Source organism: Carettochelys insculpta, chromosome 7, assembly GCF_033958435.1.
Source record: "Carettochelys insculpta isolate YL-2023 chromosome 7, ASM3395843v1, whole genome shotgun sequence".
NCBI lineage: Eukaryota > Metazoa > Chordata > Testudines > Carettochelyidae > Carettochelys > Carettochelys insculpta.
The window spans coordinates 1,690,040-1,712,438 of record NC_134143.1 but is presented as its reverse complement, the minus strand read 5'-3'; the positions used below and the strand labels follow the sequence as shown (position 1 = coordinate 1,712,438).

Genomic DNA, 22,399 nt, shown 5'->3' with positions numbered 1-22,399 from the left:
CACCCTGTGTCCCCGGCTGAGCAGCCAGTGGCAGAAAGGTTCCTGGCAGGACTGACGTTGGTGGAGGTGAAAAGCCCATAGAGGTAGCAGGGGAGGTGGCTGAGTGGGGAAGGTGATGCACTAATAATCCGTTGTGCTCTGCATGCCTGGGTTCAGATCCCCTCCTCCCTGCACCTTCCTAGTCACAGGTTTGCTGAGCCCCAGCCTCAGGGTGTAATGTTGCTTCTGACACACCCCCTCCCCTGAGCATGCTGCCTCCCAGCTCCTCTGCTGGGCTCATGCAAAGCACAGACCAGCTCTGTGAGGCTGAGCTGAGCTCTGGCTGCCAAGGGTGGGGGTGGGATGATCTCATTTGCCTGACAGGGCCCAGCCTGTCTCCAGTGTCAGCCCAGCAGTGCTCTGCTCACCTCAGTCCCCTGCAGTGCTGCTGCCAGGGCCTCAGCAGGGCCCCACGTGCACCCAGGGGTGCAGTGCTCTGGCAAGGAGGGGGCAGCCCTGGCTCAGGTGCAGCCAGTGAGGGGGAAGGGCACCTCTCCAAGGCTTGAGATGGGGCTCTGGTCTCTCCAGGCTCCTGGGCTGGGCAGTGCACAGCTGGGAGAGGAGCAGGTACTTGCCCAGGGGAATGAATGGTGCTCTGCCCCTGACAGCAATAGATCCAGCCACAGGCGGAGGGGCAGGTCTCCACTCAACTGTGCCACCCTGTGCAGCCCTGAGTTCTCCTGTGCTTCTCAGCAGCTGGGGAAAAGCCTCTGTGGGACTCATCTCCTGCCCCACAGTTAAGAGGCCCCTCTGGGGGAGTGGCTGATTTTCTGTCCCATTTTGAGGCTGGCTGCAGAGCACATGCTGCTTTGCAGGGGGGAGCAGCCAGGCCCTGTGATCTTTAGGGAAGTCCTCTGGCCACATGGAGTCCTGGCCCTCCCCTCCTCTTGTGCTGGCCTTGGGTGCTCGGTAGCTTTAGGGCATCCCATGAAGGTGTCAGAACTAGCAGCCCCTGCTCCAAGGGCCCAGAGGGGGACAGGTGAGTTGTGCTCTAACCTGGAACTCTCCCTCTCACCTGCTGTCCCCTGACTTTCTCAGCCTGCTCTGGATGGTCCTTCCTTTAAATGCCGTGTGTGCAATAGGAACAGCCTGGCAGCTCCAGGTACAGGCACCACTTGTGTGGCAATCAGGAGAAGCTGTGAAAAACACAACCTCAGTGCTCATGTATCTCTACACAGACTGGTAAGTTCCAGGGTTCCAACCTATTGCAGCCATGTTGGTAAATCAGCCCAGCCAGAGACCTATCTAGCTCCAGTGGGCCTCACTCATCCAGGAGGAGGAAAAAACACTTCCTCAGGTGCACCTGTGGACAAAGAAGCCCAAGCTTTGGGGAGACAGAGATTTACAGCAACAACACAACCAACAAGGAGACCACTGAGATTTGAACTCAGATTGCAGAGATCAGACTCCTGCTGTTTACACCCCAGGACCTACCAAATGGAACTTCTTGGGGCACCTGTGACTCTTGACAGGCTGGCACCCTGCACTCCATGCCACCCTCCAGCTGTTTCACCTCTCAGGAAACTCCTTCCTGCCCCATTTCTACCACTCTTCTCCCCGAGACATTGAGCCCAGCCCGTCTTGCTGCCGGCTCCACCTGGCTGTAAGGTGACATTTCTCTGAAGCCCCCAAAAGGATGAAAAGGGTCAATTTTTCTTTTACAATAACCAGCCTGCAGAGAATTAACAGAAATGCAGAGACTGGGGAGCTTGGTAGTGCTTGTGTATGAATATCTAGCTGAGGGAGGACATAATGGCCTTGGCTGTAAATTTCCAGAGTAATTCATGTTCTCCCTCCACACATATTTACAAAGTGTGCAGAGACCTTTCCTGCTGGAAGTGAAATATTTGATAGACTCTGAATGAGAACCTCTTTATGGAAATGAGACCCAAAATTCCTCATTTCAGTATCAACTGTCAGTTTCCGTGTATAGCCAGATTTCAGCAGAGGGAGGGGTTTGCTAGGTTTATCTGCATTGGCACTGGCAAATGTTAAGGGTTCATCTCCATTTTCAGGATCCCCACACTATAGGAATGCAGAGTATGGTGGTTAAGGTGAGACAACTCTTGTCATACAAGTGGCTGCCTTTTAAAAGGGGAGCATGGATTAGAAAGAAGATCACTTCATCTGAAATCAAACACTCTACCACTGGCCCACACCCACATTTCACTCTTGCTTGAATCACTAATCTTCAGGTTCCTGTAGGACAACCTCTTCTTCCCCAGGCTCCTTTTTCTGTCCCAGCCTAGAGTAGTTTTTCAAATGGGGGTTGATTAAATTTCCTCTGCCCAGCTGCACAACACAGCTTCTCCACTGACCTTGCTTCTCCCACTCACAGAGCTACCATCAGTCAGGGAGGCAGATTTCCTTTGTGTGTGGGACAGTGTTCTTCAATCTGCTTGGAGTCTCTTCAGTAATTATAAAGAAGTAGGAGAAAATCTACTGAAGGACATCAGCTCATCTGGCAGGTGTGGCTGGGTTTGCATTTAGGGTAGGTAAGTCTTCTATCTGGAGCATTTGATTATCTAGCTTGCCCTGTGAGTGATAGATAATAGAGCTTCTACTATATTAATATGTCACAGCTTATGAAAATCTAAACATGGGGTTGAAAACACATGTAGTTCAAATCCATTGTAAACTTTCCCACAGAGCTGTCAGTACCAGCAGTGGGAGTTCATCTGTGTAAACGTAGGAGTGTGGAAGGCTGTGAGTGTGTGTGATAACCCTTAAAAGCTCGCTTGTTGGTCTAGGGGTGTAATTTTCTCTTCAGGTGGGTGTGATCTTGGGTTCAAATCCCCAATAAGCCCTTTTGGGGCCGGGGCTGGGGGGGAAGCTGTTCTAGATTTGATTTTCCCAAATAGGGAGGAAGCGGTCAAGAACTTGAAAGTGGAAGGCAGCTTGGGTGAAAATGATCATGAAATCATAGAGTTCACAACTCTAAGGAAGGAAAGAGGAGAAAACAGCACAATAGAGATAATGGATTTCAGGAGGGCAGATTCAGAAGAACTTAGAGAGCTGGTAGGTCAGGTCCCATGGGATTCAAAACTGAAGGGAAAAACAGCTGAGGAGAGTTCGCAGTTTTTCATAAGGATATTATTAAGGGCCCAAAAGCAAGCTATCCCGCTGCACAGGAAAGAGAGAAAATATGGCAAAAGACCAGCTTGGCTTCACCAGGAGATCTTGCATGATCTCAAATAAAAAAGGAATCATATAAAAAATGGAAGCAAGGAGAAATTCCCAAGGATGAATATAGGCAAATGACACAAGAATGCAGAAGCAAGAAAGGCTAAGGCACAAAATGAGCTAAAATGAGCTACAGAAATAAAGGGAAACAAGAAGGCTTTTTATAAATATTTTAGAAAGAAGAGGAAGCCTACGAACAGGGTAGGGCCATTGCTCAGCGAGGAGGAAGAAACAGTAACAGAGAACTTGGAAATGGCAGAGAGGCTTAATGACTTCTTTGGTTTGGTCTTCACTGAGAAATCAGCTGAACGGAGGCCCAACATAGTGAACGCAAGTGGGAAAGGGGTCGGGTTAGAAGTTGAAATGAAAAAAGAAAAATTTAAAAATCACTTAGAAAATTAGATGTCTGCAAGTCACAAGGGCCTGATGAAATGCATCCCAGAACACTCAAGGAGCTGATAGAGAAGGTATCTGACCTTTCGCTATCATCTTTGGAAAATCATGGGAGACAGGAGAGATTCCAGAAGACTGGGAAAGGGCAAATATAGTGCCAATCTATAAGAAGGGGAATAAGAAAAACCCAGAAAACTACAGGCCAGTCAGCTCACCTTCTGTGCCAGGAAAAATAATGGAGCAGATAATTAAAGAAATCATCTGCAAACACTTGGAAGGTGGTAAGGTGATAGGGAACAGCCAGCATGGATTTGTAAAGCACAAATCATGTCAAACCAATCTGATAGCTTTCTTTGATAAGATAACAAGCCTTGTGGATCGGGAGAAGTGGTAGATGTGGTATACCTAGACTTTAGTAAAGCTTTTGATATGGTCTCGCATGATATTCTTATTAAAAAAACAGGCAAATACAATTTAGATGAGGCTACTATCAGGGGGGTGCATAACTGGCTGGATAACCGTACTCAGAGAGTACTTCTTAATGGTTCTCAAGCCTTCTGGAAAAGTATAACAACTGGGGTTCTGCAGGGGTCTGTTTTCAGACTGGTTTTGTTCAACATCTTCATCAACAATTTAGATATTGGCACAGAAAGTACACTGATTAAGTTTGCAGATGATACCAAGCTGGGAGGGGTTGCAACTGCTTTAGGGGACAGGGTCATAATTCAAAATGATCTGGATAAATTGGTGAAATGGTCTGAGGTAAACAGGATGAAGTTTAATAAGGACAAATGCAAAGTGCTCCACTTAGGAAGGAACAATCAGTTTCACACGTACAGAATGGGGAGAGACAGTCTCGGAATGACTACAGCAGAAAGGGATTGAGGGGTTATAGTGGACCACAAGCTAAATATGAGTCAAGAGTGTGATGCTGTTCCAAAAAAAGCAAACATGATTCTGGGATACATTAACAGGTGTGTTGTGAACAAGACACGAGAAGTTATTCTTCCGCTCTGCTCTGCGCTGGCTAGGCCTCAGCTGGAGTAGTGTGTCCAGTTCTGGGCACCACACTTCAAGAAAGATGTGGAAAAATTAGAGAGGGTCCAGAAAAGAGCGACAAGAATAATTAAAGGTCGAGAGAATGTGACCAATGAAGAAAGGCTGAAAGGATTGGGCTTGTTTAGTTTGGAAAAGAGAAGACTGAGGGGAGACATGATAGCGGTTTTCAGGTATCTAAATGGGTGTCATAAGGAGGAGGGAGAAACCTTGTTCTTCTTGGCCTCTGAGGATAGAACAAGAGGCAATGGACTTAAACTGCAGCAAGGGAGGTTAAGGTTGGACATTAGGAAAAAGTTCCTAACTGTCAGGGTGGTCAAACAATGGAATAAATTGCCTGGGGAGGTTGTGGAATCTCCATCACTGGAGATATTTGAGAATAGGTTAGATAGTTGTCTATCTGGGATGGTCAAGACAGTATTTGGTCCTGCCACAAGGGCAGCTGCCTGGACCTGATGGCCTCTTGAGGTCCCTTCCAGTCCTAATGTTTTCTGATTCAGAGTCTTCCAGGTGAGTCTCTTTTTTTTTTGGAAAAGCCACACTCCAGGTGAGGCTTGAACTCACAACCTCAGCATGTCTATTGCAGTACTGCTCTAAAAGTACTGTGCGCTAACCCATTGCGCCACTGGAGCCATGTTTTTGGGGGTGGCCCACATGACTTAGGGGTCAGGTCGTATTTCAGCCCCAGGACCTGTTTGGACAGGTCACAGCCCCTCACCTCCACCACATCCATGTTGCCGAACACCACTATGGCCTTGAGACCCAGCAGGGGAGTCACACAGCGGAGACTGTCTGCAGGGCCAGTCTGGGGCAGATCACAAACCCTCTCCAAGGCTGTGACATGGCATCAGTATCCTCCCCCTCTTAACACCAGGGCAGCAGTTTGAGTCCAGTTTCCCCACAACACTGGCAGCTTGGGGCCCATCCCCACTTACCCCTGCTCAGCCCCCTTGGCTGCCTCTCCTCCAACTCCAGCTCATGCTTCTGCTGTTTGTAGCCAGACAGAATTCCCCTGCTCTCCTCTATCCTGCCCCTCTGAGGTGCTCCAGAGCACAAAGGACCAAAGGAAACAGCCCAGTCTTGGAATGCCTGAGAGCACAGATGCACTAATCTCAAGCACAGTCTTTGATGCCTCAGAGCACAGATGTCCTGCCTCATCATGACCCTGAATGGGCTAAAACCAGACAACAAAAGACCAACGGGCTAGCAGACGACCAGGGCCTCAGGCTGCCCTTGGCTTGTACCGGTGACTGATACGCCTGCACATCGTCCCAGGAGAGGAATCTCACGTCCATAGGAAAAGAATGTCTAAATTATCTCCACCTCACAGGTGTGAATTAAGCCCTTGAAACTCCTTGTGAGAACTGGCATCACGAGACAATCTAACATAATTGGCATCTTTAAGATAAGGAAGAGTGAACTTGACCCAAGTGGTATAAAGAAGGGGCCAGCAGCCCCGTCTAATTGAGCCCTAACTGCCTATACCTGCCAGTCAGGAAGGTCTTTGCCTCCCGAGGTCCCAGGGGACTCCATCCTCGTTCTCTTCTTCCCGAGGGATTGAGTGACAGACGCTGGCCACGCCAAGACAGGTAACACAGTGGTGAGAATAATACCTGCTATGTGTTTTGCTTTTGCGGTCATTTAATAACAGATCTATGAATTAAAGTACTTTTGTTATATGCTCGCTACTTGTAACTGCGAAGTGAAAATATAAGCCTTGTAACTGTAAGAGTTAAGCTTTTTTATCAAATAAATAGTAACTGCTTAAGTTTTAACCTGACTCCTCCTGTTACTGTGCAAACGGAACACAAATAAAAGAACCCAGCTGGTTTTCGGCTGCATTAGCATGGTCACTGGTGAGGCGCACTGAAAGGTGAGCACTGGGTCGTGCCGCCTCCTTGGGGCAGACTCTTGGGGCACCTGTCAGCCTCCCTGGCTGCCCTCTGTGAAGGGACTGTCTGTCCTCGCAGTCAAAGTCTCGGGTGGAGGAGGCTCTCAGTACAACCTTTGGGGCACCCTTCAGCCTACCTAGCTGCCCGTCGCGAAGGGACTGTCTGTCCTAGCAGTGAAAGACTTGGGTGATAAATCCTTGGGGCATCCGTCAGCCACTCCTGGCTGCCTGCTGCGAAGGGACGGCCTGTCCTAACAGTTAAAGACTCGGATGAAGTGAGGGGACACGTGGTATCTCACCAGACCATCGACTAACACTGTTCCACGCAGTTGCTGTGGGTAAGGCACTAAAAAGATGGAGGTTTAATTCCCAGCCCTGCTCCAGACTCCCTGTGGCACTTGGAGAAAATCACTGACAATTACTGTTGCTCAGCATCTCTCGGTGTAAAATGAGGTGTAGGAGAAAGGGGCTCCTTGTAGGAGAAAGGGGCATCCATCCTCAATAGCACAAGGCTCAGAAAGATTGTGCTTGGTTGGCTGGTGTGAGGCAAAGGGATTGTTTTCCCTGCCCGGGTGCTCCTGCGCAGCTGCTCAGCATGGACAGGGGAACCAGCCCTTTTCTTCCTTTCATCTTCCTGGGGCATTAACATTCCCCCCTTTGCGCACAAAGCTGGCCTGGCACCCAGCACAGCAGGTTCTGGTCACTGGGCTTCTGAAGGTTCTGGGGAGCTTGGATCCCTGGTGCCTAGAATTTCCCATCAGTATTGTGCTTCTAACCGCTGCCTGCCCCCAAAGCCAGACTCCAAACCTGCTCTGCTGAAGGAGCTGCGAGAGACCCATTTCCACACCCCAGGGAAACAGGAATTCAGCCCGAGTTTTCTGGAAGGACAAAGTGATGCAGATGAACCTTTGTTTTGAACAGAAATCTGTAAGGCCCAGGAGGGCCAGGTCCCAGCAGCTTTCTGCCCCAAATGGGCTTCTTTTGCTGGGGGGCAAGCAAGCAGGAAGAGGGAGGGGGCACTGGAGAAACTTAGCTCCTGGCCTGACACTGCTTTGGAAAAGAAGGAATAAGGACACCAGTTCCACTGCAGAACGTGGGCATTAATCACACTGCTCTTGCATGCAGAGGAAGTGCTCTACCCATTCAGCTAATTCCCCTCTGCCTGTTTGAGCATCCTGACCCACCAATCCCATTCTGGAGGCCACAGTATCCTCGCAGCTGCCCATAGCTCTGGCTCAGGCACACAAAGGCTGTGTCTGCACAGCAACGTTAGTCCTGAATAAGCAATGCCAGAACTGCTGAATCTGATGCAGCGCAGCTCCACACAACATGGATTTCAAACTACTGCTCAGCTGTTTTGACATACAGCATCTGCAAACAATAGAGACTGTTGTGAATTCGAGCTCTTGGATGGACTTTGGCTTATTTTGAACAAGGCTCTATTCCCTGGCTGCACAGCCATAATTTCAAGAGAGCTATTTGGAATATTTGACACAGGTGGAATCATGATCCCAAGAGACGCCCAGCCAGTTCTCTGCTCTCTCTCTCTGTTTCCTTTGGGATCCTGGTCTCAGGCAGGAAAAGTCTCTTCTTCCCTGCCCTAGAGAGGAGAAATTGATATTTCCATCACCCTCAGCGAGGAGAAGAGGATTTTCTTCTCTTCCCTTCCATCCCCACCTGCCCAGAGAGGAGAGGAAATAACCCTTCACCAGCTGAGTGGCCCCTCAGCACTCTGTAGCTTCATATCTGTCCACATCAGCTCCCTGGGCCTATCAATGAGCTCCATGTATCCAGGGGAGAGGAAGGAAATGAGGAGCTCGTCTTACTCACGCCTACTTCTTTATAATTCCTGATGAGGCCCCAAGCGGATGGGAGAGCTGTTCCCCTGAGTCCTAGGCATCTTCCGCACCCGGAGCTCCCTTCTGGCAGCCCAAATCCCAGTTTTCCAGCACCTTCCTAAAGCCCGAACTCCCAGGCAGAGCCCTCACACTGCTGCACCCCAAGCCTCTGCCACAGCCCACAGCCCCTCCCCCTCAGACCCTTGGCCGCACTCCCACCACAGGAGTTGTGTTCTGTGCACCAGGGTGAAGCTGAGGTGTCACACATCAGCTGTGTATTGCACTGCCCTCTGCCTCGCGACGCACAAGCAAATTCACACCACTCAGGGGAGGAGAAATTTGAAGAGACTCCAGCTGGGCCAAGGGCTTAACTCGGCTCTGCCTCTGGGCCCCTTGTGTCCTGGGTCACTCCCAGAGAAGGCTCCCCCCTCGCTCTACTTCCCCCCCCCAGGCCCAACCGCCAGTGGATGAGAGCATACGGGGGATGCTGTATGTGCTCTCTGCGCTCTCCGAGGACAATGGAGCCTTTGTGAACTGGAAGGGAAAGTTCTTCCCTGGTGAGATGCTCCCAGCCCTGCGCCAAAAGCCCTGGGCCAGGCCGTTCCAGTGACCGCGCTGTCAGCTCTGCCTGTGTTCTCAATCCAACCACAGAGCTAACGCAGCAGCCGTGCCTGAGCCTGGCCAGGTCTGTCCTGCCCTGGAAGCCACCTCACCCTTCTGAGTGGGAAAAGGGGATGAGGAAGCACTCGTGCTTCATAACGGCTGAGGAGACAGGAGGCCTTCATCTCTCACACTTGTGCTTGACTTCTGGGCAGGCAGCCACACCCCTTCACGGCCTAGGCCAATGCTTAACAATCTGTGTCCCGTCGCTCACGTGCCAGTCCTTGGGGTTCCACATGTGCATCCCATCAGACCTTCTGTTTATCATCGCCCACGCGCAGGGTGTCCACATTCCACTGGTTTCGCTCCACCCACTGTTTCTTCCGACCGTTCTTACCAAAGCAACATACACACAGAGCAAGGACAGGAAAAACGAGATGCGTGTTCCCAGCACATCCCACTGACGCTCAGAGCCGTGTGCTCCCTCTGCATCTATTCCAGGGGCTGCTCTGGTTCAATGGGCACACCCCAGAAGGCCTCAGGAGGCAAGCGCATTTAGCCAGAGTACCTATGTCAGCAGACCATAGCTGTGTCTACACGTGCACGCTACTTCGAAGTAGCGGCACTAACTTCGAAATAGCGCCCGTCACGGCTACACACGTCGGGCGCTATTTCAAAGTTAACTTCGACGTTAGGCGGTGAGACGTCGAAGTCGCTATCCTCATCAGGAGATGGGGATAGCGCCCTGCTTCGATGTTCAACATCGAAGTAGGGACCGTGTAGTCATTGCGCGTCCTGCAACTTCGAAATAGTGGGGTCCGCCATGGCGGCCATCAGCTGAGGGGTTGAGAGACGCTCTCTCTCGAGCCCCTGCGGGGCTCTATGGTCACTGTGGGCAGCAGCCCTTAGCCCAGGGCTTCTGGCTGCTGCTGCGGCAGCTGGGGATCCATGCTGCAGGCACAGGGTCTGCAACCAGTTGTCGGCTCTGTGGATCTTGTGTTGTTTAGTGCAAGTGTGTCTGGGAGGGGCCCTTTAAGGGAGCGGCTTGTTGTTGAGTCCGCCCTGTGACCCTGTCTGCAGCTGTGCCTGGCAACCTTATTTCGATGTGTGCTACTTTGGCGTGTAGACGTTCCCTCGCAGCGCCTATTTTGATGTGGTGCTGCGCAACGTCGATGTTGAACATCGACGTTGCCAGCCCTGGAGGACGTGTAGACGTTATTCATCGAAATAGCCTATTTCGATGTCGCTACATCGAAATAAGCTATTTCGATGTAGGCTTCACGTGTAGACGTAGCCCATGTGCGTTAAAAGCCTTTTGCAGCCCACTAAGATGAAGGAGGGGCAATCATGCATCCAGTTCGCTAGCTTAGGTTACACGGCTCTGGGTCTTGGGCCCCATCAGTAGGGCATCTTGTATACAGTTAGCAGAGAATGGTTTTGACTCATCAATCTCTGGGTTATGGGTACAGAACACGTCTGCTCTACCACTCTGCTCAGCTGAGCTGGTGCTACCCAGCATGCAGTCTGGTGAGTATCCTGCACTGATGCTGACAGAAGGCGAGTATTCTGCTGACAAGTGGCTTTGCAGCTCATGGGGTTTCCCTGTGGCTGTTAACTAGAAAGGTGGTGATTGAAGCCCACCCAGGGATGGTGCTGTTAAGTCTGCTTCTGAGTACCTTTGTGTGAGCTCCCACATTACTGGAAGCAGCCTTCCCTCTCAGCTTCTCACCCAAAAGAGCATACAGTGCCAATTCTTTACAATCCAAAAGTGAAAGGTTTCTTCAGAAATAAGAAAAGGACAAAACGCTGACAGTCAAGTGATTAGAGCCATCAAACTAGAGACCCTAATTGCAAAGATTTTGGTGCAGGCTAGTAGCACAGACGGAGTAAACTGCCAGCTTGAGAAAACAAGTCTCTGACCTCCTTCTCTTTTAGCGTGGCTCAGAAGGCCTGTAGAGCTCAGTTTAGAGCAGAGAGGTTCCACAAGAGAGGAGCTGGAATAAAGACCAAAGTGGAGGCACCCACAAGGCTTTCTCCTCAGCTCTCTAGCTCGTGTGGAGGGAACTGCATTGTTTTCATCTGTGAAACTAGATTCCAAGAAGAAGTCTGTCACATAAACAAGTTACCTGTCCACGCGTGACACAGTCCTTTGTTGGTAGCAGCCATTGCTTACATGCTCCGCTCAACGTTCACAGTAAAAACCTCAGAAGTGGACTGGCACCTATTAAAGCGCATTGTCAGACACTCGACCAGCAAGCTTTGCAAAGAGTTTGGCCAAGCCGTTGGAAATCTCCCAGAAGCAAACATTTGACGTTCTTGTTTGCAGCCAAAACTCAGAACTTCAAATCCAAAAATGAGACATTCCTGTGAGGAGTGGAAGAAAATGCAGCAAATCATCAGTTTTTTATACATACATTCCCTGACCCACTTGCACAAGATTTGGTGCAAACAGAGGAGTTGTGGCAATGATTTGTCTCTTCATCTGACAATCTAATAATGTCACCCCCGTCTCAGGCCGTGCCAGGAGAGCGCAGCCATGCTCCCCAAGCCTGAGTCACCTCTGGTCTGAGTGAGCGCAGAGCCAGGTGTGCCAATGGCAGAGTGAAGTGGGAGCTTCGTCTCTCTCCCCTCAGGGCCAAGCACAGCTGTCTAGCACCCCAAGAGCCTGCCTTGTGCACTCCCTCAGCAGCCACCCGCACAGCCTTCTGGGTGGGAAAAGGGGCCAGGAATCACTGATGCCTCTGGCTGGCAAAGGAGGCAAGAAGCTCTCACCTCTCACACACCAGCTGTGGGAGTCTTGGCAGGAGGGGATGCGGGAGTGAGCTGGAGGTGTGTAGTCTGGGTGATTGAGGGGATGTATGTGTGCAGCTCCCCAGGGATTTTTTTTTGGTGCCTCTGACATTGAACTCTGACTGCAGGAAGCAGAGCCCTGAATGGTGCCCTTCACACCTCCCCAGCTGCTCCTTACACATTTGAACAGGCTGGTATTGCACGCTGGGCACCTCTCAGCCTCAGCTGGCAGCATGCACTCTGCCCTCATTGCTTCCCTGGAGCTGCTCTTTCACCCAGGACCCCCTCTCCCCACCCTGGGCTTCCTTAGCATGTGGTCCCACGGCACTTCCTCCAGTCAGAGACTGAGCTGTCCAGGCCCATTCCTGTGGAGATGAGATTCGAATCCTCGAATCCTAGAGCTGGGAGGGATCTCAGGAGGTCATCCAGTCCAGACCCCTGCCTAAAGCAGGACCACCCCCAACTAAATCATCCCAGCCAGGGCTTGCTCAAGCCAGGACTTGAAAACCTCTAGGGATGAAGATTGCACCACCTGTCAAGGTAAAGCACTGCAGTATTTCGCCATCCTCCTGGTGAAGTAAAAGCAGCACGACCCAAACACTGGGCTATCACTGCTACGGCCCGGCTTTGGATTTGACCCAAGGTTGATGCAGCCATAATGCAGAATACTAACCCCAGTAGGATCACAGGAAGCTTTTGGATGCCTGCTGGGGGCATTTTCCTTTCTCAGGCTTCACCTGACAGTCTGACGTGAGGCTAGAAAGCCTGGGAAGGTGATGGAGAGCAGAGAGAGCCAGAGCAGCTGTGGGGGAAAGCTGGTGCCCTTGGCAGAGTGTTCCTACTGTCCCTTGCTGTGCGAGGTCAGTGTTGAGAACCTGGGGAATCCTCTCCTCGCCCACACCCAATCTGCAGCCCCTCCCTTAGCCTGGGGTAGTAACTCTGGCCTGCTCCCTGCCAGCCACTCAGCCTGTTTCCCTCACCTCTGTTGTTCTCCTGCCCAGAGGGGTCAGGGGAAGGACAAGAGGAAACACCTTTCAGTAGCCAGCAAGGGGCTTCAGCTCACGATGTTGGTGCTCTGAGTACCAGGCTCTGGCCAACTGAGCTCTCCAGCCTGCAGAGAAGCACCTCCCAAGGGGCTTTTTTGGAAATGAGCCAAAGGCAGCTGCAGGGCCCCTGGCCACTGGATGAGATTTCCTCTCCTCCCCCACCAGCCTGGCCTCCCCTTTCAGCCTCTGTCACCCATCCCCCACTGCTCTGAGCCCAGCTAGGGGTTCCTCAGCCCCGGATGCCCCTTGCCAGCTGTGCTGGGTCCCTGAAGTGTGTCCCTCAGATCCTGTCTCTCCCACCCCCCCAATGCCTTGATACCCTTGTCCCCTCAGACCCTGCCTACCCCCCACAGCCCTTTTCTCCTCCCCCCTCAGCCACAAGCCCTGGCTGGGTTCCCCCTCACACCTGCTAAAACCCAGGCACTGCTGGGAATGGGACCTGGGCTCTTCTGTTTCTCAGACATGCGCTTTAACCTGCTATTCCACAGACTGTCAACAACCAGGGGCTCAGCGCTCACTGGTGGCCAGCACCTCCCTCACAACTTCCTTCATTCTTTCCCTGTCCAGTGTGGAACAGCTCAGTTTCCGTAGACTAACTCCGAGCCCACCTACGATATCATCTACACATTCTCTGTGGGCTCTGCCTCTCCTAGTCGAACCCTCCATTGTGCTAAATACCAGGGTCTTGATTTTTCTTTCCTCCATTCTGCAGAGATACTCAGGTACCTGTAACTTCCATTGCATAACCTTCTGCAGTAGGTTCTCTTTCAGTTGCTTCTTTCTGTAGAATTCCTCATTGGTGAGCTTCAGCATCCATCCGATTATCAGCATCTTTCCATAACAGCTCCTCTCGAACACCAATATCCTTCTCTTCTCTTCTCCATGTCTCACATCCATACAACATGCTGTTGAATACACACGTTTTCAAGACACTCAGCTTTGTTCCTAAGATAATCGCTTTGTTTTTTTCAGTTCTTATCCATTGTCTTCAAACTTGCAGTTGCTTTCACTATTCAAGTCGCTATTTCATTCTTACAGTCTAGAGCATATATGATGTTACTTCCCAGATATGTGATATTCTGTACTTCGATCCCATCTACGCTGATCTCCCTTCCAATTTTCTTATCTACATGTATCATTGTTTTTGTATAACGATGTTCATAATCAGTCTGTACCACTTCCCTTCCTCATTGAGCACCTGTACCATCCTCGTTAGCTTCTCTTCATCATCTTCAAAGAGAACTATATCATCCACGAACCTCAGCTTGTAGGTTATCATCCCATGCAGCTATTCCTTCTACTTTGTCTATGATCTTGTCCATCGTTCTCTCTAGGTGCATGATGAAGATACTTGTTATAAACCAAATTCCCATCCCTCCACACATTCTTACCACTGCCTTCTCATTGTTGTTGATACCAATCAACAACCCATCAGTCTGCTATCCACTCCCTGTGACTCCAACAGCGCCCAAGTCACTTTCTGATCTATCCTGTCAAAAGCCTTTTGAAAATCAACAAAGAGACTGTAGATGTTTTGTGCTTTCATTGAGCTTTCTCTGCTGTCAGTCTTAGTGTCAATATCCGCTCTATGGTACTTCTATCTTTCCTGAATCCCACTTGCGTGTCCATTAGATGTTGTTCTATCTGTGATCTCAGTCTCTCTGTCAGTAGAACCATCAGCACCTTGCCTAGATCACTGGTTAGGACAATCATTCTGTGGTTCTTGCACTCCAATGCATTTCCTCTCTTGCGTATTGTCACTAGCGTCAATGTTGTCCATTCCTTAGGTGCCCTCCTTTCTTTTCATGTTGTGTTACATTGTGGGTGTATTTCCTGACATACTTTCTCTGCCATTTTTGAGCATCTCTCCCATGATCTTACCATTTTCAGGACTTTTGTTCTTCTTTAGTTGTCTCACTGCTCTTTCTACTTCCTCCTTTGAAATATTGCACGAAGCTCTGCTATCTGCCCACACCTGAGTCCCTGCCAGCCCCAACACCTGGGCCTGCCCAGCTTTGCTAGTGTTTGGATCTTGTAAAGCACTGCAGCAAGCTCAACGTATGCTGGGTGGAATCACACAGCTCAGGCAGCTCTGTGAAGGAGTGAGCTCAGCAGCATCAGCCCCGTTCCCAGGTTTTGAATCTCACTGCAGGCGGGAGGGAGTGTGGAGAAGTTCTTGGCAAGGTGAAGTCATGTGTGGGGAGCTCTCTGGTTTTGCTTTTGTTTTGAATTGTGAGAAGCGACGACTGCTTCTCCTCCACAGCTGGGTTTGTTTTGCAAGCCTGAGTGCTGCTCAGGGCACAAGAAGTCTTGAGTTGAACTCTGTAATGCTCCCCTCAAACAGTGTGTTTGCTGCTCTCCCTGCCTTCGTGGTCCCTTTCTTTTTCTCCCACACTGTGTGGTTTGGGAACTGTCCCAAGTATGAAGTTTCTTTCTTTCCTCAAGGCTGTGAAGAGAGCTTGGAAATGACCTTTGAACGGTGAACGGAGGCACAGTACTTCTCAGAGCATGGGCTGTGAGTTCAAGCCTGGTTCTGGAGCATGGTCAGTACCTTCCCTTCTGCTGTGGCTGGTTGGTCTAGGGGTATGATTCTCCCTTTGAGGGTGGGGAGAGGTCCTGGATTCAAGTCCCCGACAAGCCCTTCTTCTGCCTCTGTCCTTTGCAGACTGTTGGGGGGCTTGTGTCCTTGTGCACATTTTTTCCTCTGTTCCTTTTCTGAGTGTGATGGAGCAGCCAGTCGCCACTCGGTGGCTCCGCTGAGGCATTAGCTGTGTCAAGATGAGGCCCTGCCAGTGACTGCCCACCTCCTGCTCACTGGGGCAGCACCTCTTGCTGGGAGAAGCTGCGACTGTCCAGCTGCTGACTCAGCCTTTGTCTGGATAACTTGGCTTTTCCTTCCTTCTGAGCAACAGTCCTGCAGTTCCCTGTCACTCCCACAGCGACCCATGGAGCACTCGTGTTCTCCGCCACAGGCCCCAGCTCAGCCACAGCCTCAGTGGCTGCTGGTGGAACCCAGGTGCCCCCTCCCTCCGGTTCCAGCCCGGCTGGGACCCTCCACCCAGCAGCTCTGAGCTTTCCCGTCCCAGGTCTCGGTGCTCTTTCCTGGACTGCATCCCACACCTCCCTCTTCATTTGGCTTCACTGGCTATGACCCCTCAGCCATACAAGTGACTGCCTTTCCCAGCAGCCTCTGTGTGACCAGCTTCCGTCCCTACTTACAGATCCATCTGCTCCTGCTGGCAATGAATCTCTCCTCCCTGCCTCTTCCTCCAGGTACGGCCTTGGCCGTGGTTGGGCCCAGTTGCCCACCTCACAAGCCTGTGTTGGGCAGATGCCCTGGCACAGTTACCTTTTGGTTTCATTCATTCTGAGGACTGTAACTTGTTCTGGTCTCCGAATGTGTTTTGTGGCTCTGACTGTTCAGTTCTTGATCTAGGATCTTTCCTGTGGCCAATCTGAGCAGCCGGGGACATGTCAGGCTGCAGTTCCAGGTAAGAAACCCCTCTTCCTCCAGACTCTGGCCTCTCTGGGAGCCCCAAGGTAAACTGGTAAATGAGCCTTTTGGGGCAGAAGTCACTCCATGGACCTCTCATCCTTAAGGCCAGTTTCTAACCCCTGGCTGTGGGGCTGGTGTTAGCCTGGCTCACTCATGTCTTGCTTTGGGGGCTTTGGGCCAATGCATGGGGCTCTGCAGCTGGGAACTGTCAGTGACTTTTCTGTGGTGTGTTGGTCCTTTCTGCAGTCCCCACTGTGGTAGGGCATTGCCTGATCCTGGGCTGGGTTCTTTTCTGGGGCTTCCCGCAGCTCTGCCCCCTGCCGGTTGAATGTTTCCTGGTCAGAGGCACAGGCGCCTTCCTGTGCCTGGGGTGGGCCCTGATGCTGCTGGGTGAGCGTGATGAAGCCAAAGTGCTGTGAGCTCCATCTGAACCAAGTGGCCTTTGTGTGTTAGATTCCTGAGCCCCCTGGCTTTGGGCCTGGTTCTCCTGCCCAGCACAGGCCACTGTGAGCAGGGCCCTGCATATCTGTGATGTATAGTACCCTTGTGTGTTCAATGGGAACAGAACCCTGAGCTTTGCAGGCTGGGGACTGATCTCAGCTGAAGGATCGGTTTGCTCAGTGCTGGTACATTTGCAGAGGAAAATGGTAAGTGTTTAAATCTATTTCAAACATCCAGGAAAATCCCCAAATGTACTGGAGATGAAAATATATTTCCCTTAAGACAACCATCTGTGAAGGAGCACCTGGGACTTCTTCAGCTGCAGTCAAATGCTCCACCACTAAGCTGTACTCTTTACCAGTGGTAAATGCTGTAGAGGCAACTGTACCTTTCTCAGAAGGAATGCGTGTATGCCAGTATCAATAGCTAATCTCCAAGGAGTCACAGGTGACCAGAAATTGTTTATCTGCAGGTCCCATGGGGAGGGAAGCAGACAGGAGAGTTTGACAGAGGGTGTGTGAGAAAGGGAGTGATGGGGTCAGGTTAATGCCTTTGGCTCTTTCATGTCTTTTTTAGAGCCTCTGGAGGCCAGTTTGGCATGTAGAAAATAATGCCAGGAATGGGATTTGAACCCATGTCTCCTCCGGGAGACCAGAACACCCAAGGGAGGGAAAGACAGTGCCTTGAGTCTGGCGCCTTAGACCACTTGGCCATACTGACACAGCTGTAAGTGATGCTCTCCCCACACTAGTTTTGCTTTATACTTTATGAGTCAGGCAGGCTCGACTCTTTCTGTACTCATCTGGAGCACAACTCTTCCAACACCAGTGAGCCATTCTCCAGCACAGCTGGCTTTCATACTTAATAACCCCCATATGACCTAATGCTTGGAGGTACTTTGTCCTTAGCTGAAAAGTAATGGATGAAGAAGGAACTGCCTGTGAAAAAACAGATCAACAGAGCCAGACGTGTGCCACGAAGCCTCTTGCTACAGGACAAGCCCAAGAGAGAAACCAGCAGAACACCACTAGCCATCACCTACAGTCCGTCCTCAGCTAAAACCTCTACAGCGCATCATCAGGGATTTACAACCCATCCTGGACAATGATCCCCCACTTTCACACGCCTTGGGAGGCAGACCAGTCCTTGCCCACAGACAACCTGCCAACCTGAAACAAATCCTAACCAGCAACTATACACCGCACCACAGTCACTCTAACTCAGGGACCCTTCCATGCAACAAACCTCGTTGCCAGTTCTGCCCACATATCTACACCAGCAACACCATTACAGGACCTAACCAGATCAGCCACACCATCGTGGGTTCATTCAGCTGCACATCTACCAATATAATTTATGCCATCATGTGCCAGCAATGCCCCTCTGCTATATACATCGGACAAACTGGACAGTCTCTACGTAAAAGAATAAATGCACACAAATCAGAGATCAGAAATGGCAATAGACAAAAACCCGTAGGAGAGCACTTCAATCTCCCAGGCCACACGGTAGCAGACTTAAAAGTAGCTATCCTACAGTAAAAAAATTTCAAGACCAGACTCCAAAGAGAAATTGCTGAGCTACAATTCATCTGCAAATTCAACACCCTCAGCTCAGGATGAAACAAAGACTGGGAATGGCTGGCTAAATACAAAAGCAGCTTCCCCTCCCTTGGTGTTCACACCTCCAGATCAACTGCTGGTAGTAAGCCTCATCCTTCCTGACTGAGCTAAGCTTGTTATCCCCAGCCTTGCTCAGGCTTACTTATACCTGGCCCTGCAGATTTCCATGACCAGCATCTGATGAAGTGAGTCTGTGCTCACGAAAGCTCACGCTCAAAACTTTTCTGTTAGTCTATAAGGTGCCACAGGACCCTTCGTTGCAGTTACAGATCCAGACTAACACGGCTACCCCTCTGATACTTAGCTTTTTTAGATAGCTCCTAACCTGTTCTTTCCCCACCAAAGGCTGTCCACCTTCATCCCACAATGCATCACTCATCGCATTTGTCCAGGAGCTGTCCTTGTCCGTGAAGAGAGGAGCAAAGAAAGCATTAAGTACTTCAGCTTTCCCTACATCATCTGTCACTGGGTTACCTCCCTCATTCAGTAGAGGCCCCACACCCTCTCTGATCACCTTCTTCTTGCTAACATGACTGTAGAAACTTTTCTCGTTATCCTTCACATTCCTTGCGAGTCACAATTCCAGTTGCGCTTTCGCCTTCCTGATAAATGTCCTATACTCTCAAGCTATACCTTTATGTCCCTCCCAAGACATCTGTCCAAGGTTCCACTTTTTGTAAGCTCCCTTTTTGTGCCAAAGTTTTCCAAGGATTTCCCCAGTAAGCCAGTCTGGTCTCCTGCCATATTTACCTCTCTTGCTGTGCATCAGGACGGTTTCTTTCTGCGCCTTCAATAGAGCTCCTTTAAAATACTGCCAGTTTCCCTGGACTCCTTTTCCCTTCATGGTAGCAGCCCAGGGGATTCTGCCCATCCGGTTCTTGAGGGAGTCAAAGTCTGCTTTTCTGAAGTCCGAGGAGTGTAATTTACTGCACTCTTTCCTTCCGTATTAGTACAGTAAAAGCTCTACTATGCTTCACCCCCAGGGCACCAGGGTGCCAAATAATCAAATGTGCCAGACAGAGAAGTTACCTACCCTGATGTAAACCCAGCCACAGCTGAGCGGTGGGCTTATGTCTTTCTGTAGGTTTTCTCCTACTTCTTTATCTTAACTCATGAGGCTCCAAGCAGATGGGAGAGCTGTCCCACACATGCAGAAAATCTGTCTCCCTGAGTGATGGAGATGAACCATCAACACTTGCCAGAGCCACTGCATATAAAGCTGGCAAACCCCTCCCACAGCTGAAATCTGGTGACAAAGGGAAACTGACAGTTGATACTGATATGAGGAGTTTTGTGTCTCATTTCTATAAAAAAGTGCTCATTCATGGTCTACCATATGGATCACATTCAGCGATGAGGTAGCTGCACACTTGGTAAATGTGTGTGTACAGAGGATGTCAGTTACTCTGGGAATTCACAGCCAGGGCCATTATGTGCTTCCTCAGCCAGATATTCATACGCAAGTTCCACCAAGCTCCCCAGTCTCTGCATTTCTGTTAATTGTCTGCAGGCTGCTTTTCGTAAAAGAAAAATGAACCTGTTTGTTCACTCTGGAGGTTTCAGAGAAATGTTGCCCTCCAGCCAGGTGGAGTCGGCAGCAAGAAGGGCTGGGCTCAATGGCTGTGGCCACACTTGGCCAAAACTTCAAAATGGCCATGGCCATGCAAATGGCCATTTCGAAGATTACTAATGAGGCGCTGAATTGAATATTCAGAGCCTCATTAGCATTAGGACACTTCTGGCTGTGGTGCTTCAAAAGCGCCACTTTTGAACGCTCGTAGCTCAGCGCAGCTACATGGGGGTCCTTTTTGAAAGGACCCTGCACCTTTCGAAATCCCCTTATTCCTCTCCAAAACGGCTAAACTTCTCTGTTCCCGTTGTGTAAATGGCAGCACCCAGGACTCTGAATTCTGAAAACAAATTTCTGTGGGAACTCCTGGTGCTGTGGTGGTTTGTTGAAAATGTCCCTGTCTCCAAGGGCTGGGCTTCTTTGCACACAGATGTGTCTGAGTTAGAGCTCTTTATCATGCTAGATGAGTGAGGCCCGCTAGAGCCAGGCCTCTCGTTGGGCTGACTCACCAACATGCCTGTAACAGTTTGGGGCTCTGGAACTCATCAGACTTTGTGGAGATACAGGAGGACTGAGATTGTGCATTGTGGATGGAATTGAGGGGTGGGAAAGCAGAGTAGTAAGAGCTTCTGTAGTGTAGCAGTTATCTAACTGGCCTTCCACCCAAAAGGTCTCTGATTCAAAATGAGGCAGAGGTGTTAAAGATTTCATTATTGTGCATCCCCTTTGTGCCCAGGATGTCTCATCTCCTTCTGCCCCGGCCTGTCCCTCTAATGAGTCCAATTCCTTTGGGACAGAAGATGGTGACATCAGCTGAGCATTCCCTTTGCTGTCAGCATGGGGAAACTACACGAGTTAAACCAGTCATTTGTAGGAGGCTTGTGGCTTGGACCACCTGCCCCTGGAGGTTGGCCCCAGGAGACCAGGTCTTTCTGCTGGCCTCCTTTGCTTGAGTTGCTGAAGGAAGAAGTAAGGCAGGAATGGGTCAGAAAAAGGAGGCCAAGATGAGGAAGACAAGAGGAGAACAAAATGGGAAGAAGGGGTTTCTAATTTGGGGGGGTCATTTTGAAGGGCCCCCAGCTCCATGGGCAGTGTGTGTTTTGAATCTGGCACTTTTGAAGCACATGTGGCCGCTATTATGCTAATGATGCGCTTCATATTGCTGGAAGCGTCTGTGTAGCATCTTCTGAAAGGAGGAGCTAGAGTGCCCACAGCCAGAGGATCTGCCCTATTGCTGGATTCTCCAAGAAGCACATTGTCCGCTCCTCTGAAAGAAGCACCCGCAAGCAGCTGTTTTCTATGACCTAATGGATAGGGAGTCTGATTTCATAGCAGCCAATTTCGGTGGGTTTGTTCAGAGACTTTCTTCTCACCTACCCTGACAAATGGTCTGGCTCCAGCTGAACTTCAGGAAGGAGTCACTGGTTGGTTGTTATCCCTGGATGCTCTCAGTGGCCCCTTTACTGTCCTCCACTTGCCAAAGGAAGAGGGTGGTGGATCCAGGCTGATGTGTAAGACACTTTCCCTCTTCCAAATGGGCACCTGGCTCTTTTCTGAGCCCGTCGAGTGGGAGCAGGGACAGAGGTGCCGGGGGCAGGCCTGGCTTTCCTGCCATCTCCCAACACCAGTCACAGAGCGGCAGCAGCTTCCCTGTGTGCTGGTCAGTGGGAGGCCTTAGGTCGCTGGTTGCTGTGCCAGAGGGTGGAAGTGAAGCAGGTGTGGTCTGTACGGCTGTCTGCAGCCCAGGCATAGGCTTGGTCCTCCCGTCCTGTTGCCTGGCCCTCCGCTGCTCTGTGGCTTTTAAGTCTCTCCTTGGAGCTGTCAGTTCCAGCTGCTCCCTGCTCCAGGTGCCTGGAGGAGGAAAGGTGTCTGGGCTCCAGCCTGGGGCCCTTCCTCCCTCTCACTTTCCCTGACTTTGGATTCTGGCCCTGGTCCTCCTTCGCTTTAGTGCCTGGGGGGGGGCAGGGGCAGAGGAACTCCCCCAGCCTCACCCCCCTTTTTGGACATAAATTCGTCTTTTGCTTTATTTCTAAAGAAGTTTGGTAAAAAGATAAACCTCTTAATCTGTTTAATTATTTTTTATTTTTATTACTAATAACTCCTTTCGTACCAATTTTAACAAACCCCCCTTCTGTTGCACACCTAATAGCCTCATGTGAATAATTCAGTATTTAAGGTATTTTGAAGCAAAAAAGAAAAGGCGTTTGCCATCGGGGTGGTTGGCTGGTGGCCCAGGAGAAGGTTTGTGCTGAGTCGGCTGGGCCAGGAGTCAGAAAGTTCAACTTTCACTGAGTCAGATAGTCTCACTGCTCTGTCGAGACAAGGACGGGGAGGTGACCAACCCCTGGGTGGGTGATGTGGAACAGCCAGCACCAAATGGTCACCAGGCTCAAGGAGAAACTTGTATATGAATTCTATTCAAGGGGCAGTAGGT

At 50.5% G+C, this 22,399-nt stretch overlaps 1 non-coding gene across 1 annotated transcript; it reads right to left on the bottom strand.

The window, feature by feature from the left end:
• Positions 1–5,210: 5,210 nt before the first annotated feature.
• Positions 5,211–5,303, bottom strand: TRNAK-UUU (transfer RNA lysine (anticodon UUU)). The gene is given in 2 exon segments: positions 5,211–5,246; positions 5,266–5,303. It is a non-coding gene; the product is annotated as a tRNA-Lys (tRNA).
• Between the last annotated feature and the right edge of the window lie 17,096 nt (positions 5,304–22,399).